The following is a 3162-nucleotide window of genomic DNA, read 5'->3' on the forward strand; positions in this document are numbered from 1 at the left end:
TCTGGTCCGTCGGACCAGCATACACACGAGCGGGCTTTCCGTCGGACCAGCACACACACGAGCGGACTTTCCGCCCGAAACTGAGTCCGGCGGAAAGATTTAGAACTTTCTTCAAATCTAGGTCCGGCGGGCTTTTGGGAAAAAGTCCGCCGGAAAAGTCCGCTGGCGCCTACACACGGGCGGATTGTCCGGCACACTCTGGTCCGCCGGACCAAGTATGCCGGAAAGTCCGACCGTGTGTACGCGGCATAAAAGTTTCATGGCTTCTTTTCTTAGGTATTAAATACTACAGTGTCATCAGAGATCATTTGTAAGCAGCAAACAAGCGTGTTATCCCTTAACACCACTACTACAGGGAGGGTGTTGGGGGCTGCTTCACTATTATACATATTTTTTTAGTACTCATCATGTTTGAATTAAATTGCTACTTAGTACCAGTAGCACTGACATAAGGCATTAAAAAAAGAAAATTGTTAGATACTTAGAAATGCAAATTATAATAAGTACCCCATGAACTAATGTAATTATGTAGGGAAAAGTGTTAAGCTAGGACTCACCAGATATTAGGGATCCTTGGCGCAGGTGCGGAGTTAACATATTTTGGTATAAATACAAGCCCATGATTTTGTACATTTGGACTTTTAAAGAATAAGTGAATAGAGGTATGTACAATGTCCTACCTAGTCTACTACTGACCTTGTACACTACCCTACACGCACACACACACAGTGACATTAGTTTTATTAGGTTTTTCTAAGTTTCCTTCATTACTTTTTATTGGGGGCCTACCCCTGCTGTAGTGGACAGAGAGCTGCAGATAAACAGGTACATAGCAGGATTTGTTTAATCTAATGCCCCGTACACACGGTCGGACTTTGTTCGGACATTCCGACAACAAAATCCTAGGATTTTTTCCGACGGATGTTGGCTCAAACTTGTTTTGACTACACACGGTCGCACAAAGTTGTCGGAATTTCCGATCGCCAAGAACGCGGTGACGTACACCACGTACGATGAGACTAGAAAAGGCCGGTTCAGAACCAAGTGCGGCACCCTTTGGGCTCCTTTTGCTAATCTCGTGTTAGTAAAAGTTTGGTGAGAGACGATTCGCGCTTTTTCAGACTCGTGGCTTTCAGATCGTTTTCTGCCGTTCAGTTTGTGCTTGTGGGTTTGTATCTGCTCTTCAGTGCGTGCAGTCAGTTCGTATCAGAGTTTTCTGTGCGATCTTGCCCGCTCGTTGCTGTTTTTCAGGTCGCTCTTCACAGGCCTTGCTGTTCTTCAGTGCGTTCTGTTACTTCGTTCTGTGCAGCTGACCGTTTTCTAGCCATGTTTCGTATGCGTACTCCTCGTAGAGTTCGTGCTGTGTGGGGGCTTGGTGTTGGGGTCCTGACCTTGACACAAGTCCAGTCCATGAACAGGGTGGGGAGGAGTTCATGGACCAAGAATTGGTTGCTTCAGCGTGACCAGTTCTGTCATATGCCTTTGCTCCGTAATATCCGTGAGAATAATCCTGATGATTTCAGGAACTTTCTCCGGATGACGGACCCTGTATTTCACCGTTTGTTGGCTTCGCTGACCCCCTATATCAGCAGGCAGGATACCTGCATGAGGCAAGATATCACTCCGGAGCAGAGGTTGGTCGCTACCTTGCGGTATTTGGCCACAGGGAGAAGCCTGCAGGACCTCAGGTTCTCGACAGGCATCTCCCCCCAGGCTCTTCTTTGTGGACATTTACTGCTTGTGTTTGTTTTAGCTGACCCTGACAGAAATGTGTGGAGTGCAGAAAATATCGTGATTGTGTAACCTTATTATACAAAGCACTGTTGGCTGTTATTTACTAAATGCAAAGACACTTTTCACTACAAGTGCACTTGCAACTGCACTGAAACTGCACTTGTAGTGCAAAGTGGATTTGCCCTTAGGAAATGACCCCCATTTTCTCATAAAACAACAATTACATCACCCCAAAAGTGTTGTAGCGTTGAGACAATAATCCACACATTCTTGATGAACAATCTTTTTAATACCTGCACAATCACATGTGCATTTACCAAAGGTTTTTCTGACAAACCAACATGTTTGTTGTATACCAATTTTTGTGGTGTCATTATCCAAAATCAAAATGTGCATTTTATAGAAAACAGGCCTGTGTAAAACCAACAAGAAAGACACAAATCTTGATCTTACAAAGTTCACATTTGGTAGAACTTGAAGGCAATATCAGACATGAGTATTTAGGAACTGTGTTTGTTATTGCGTTCAGATGGGGGGAAATCACCCCTGGAAAAGCCAAATTTGGAAGATGCACACAAATTTCGCAATGTCAACATGTGCTAGCTGCCATCACGGGGGATCAAGGGACGTGTTTTGGGGGAGAAAGCTCTTCCTCACCGCTACTTTATAATTGAGGAAGGGGTTGCACCCCCAAAACGCGTCCATTGATCTCCCGTGATGGCAGATAGCACATGTTGACACATTGTGTGCATCCTCCAAATTTGGCTTTGGGAAAAATCACAAAAACATTTCGCACATTGTAGCAGACAAAAGAAGAAAGTGATTTGGAGGGGTTTTAAACTCGCCCCAAAACATCAATGATGTTTTTATATTTTGGAATAACATCATTGATGTTTTGCTTGATGTTCTCCAATTGTAAATTACACCCCATGATCTCCCCGATCACGATCTGGGCACTTTCTGATGTGAAAGGATCTTCATCCATAACCTCACGATCACCTAAAAAGAGAGGAAACCCAAAATAAATTAGGTCTAAAAAAAATGCCGCCATCCATCTCTTATCGGAGCCTGTGGTCGCAGACACTCACCTGTTGTGGTGACTACTTCCACCACGTCTTCTTCCTCCTGCTCATCTTGTGTTGGGTGGATTTCCCCTTCTTCCAGAGGGGGGGGGGGCTCTGGTCTCCTCGGATGAGGGATGTCCTCCGAGTCTTTTCTCCCCTATGTAAAACAAAAATGGTATACTTAGCACACAGATATTTGATGGCAGAACTAGAAATAGGAAACATTGCTTGGAAGTGGGGTACAATTGTCTATTTTAGAGTTCCAAGATGTAGCTTTTTTAGTGTCCTTTGTCAACCTGCAATACTTGACCTGTTTAGTACAAGCTTCACAGATGTAGCCCCCCCCTATAGTATACACTGGAGC

This window comes from Aquarana catesbeiana, linkage group LG03, assembly GCF_042186555.1.
Source record: "Aquarana catesbeiana isolate 2022-GZ linkage group LG03, ASM4218655v1, whole genome shotgun sequence".
NCBI classification, from domain to species: domain Eukaryota; kingdom Metazoa; phylum Chordata; class Amphibia; order Anura; family Ranidae; genus Aquarana; species Aquarana catesbeiana.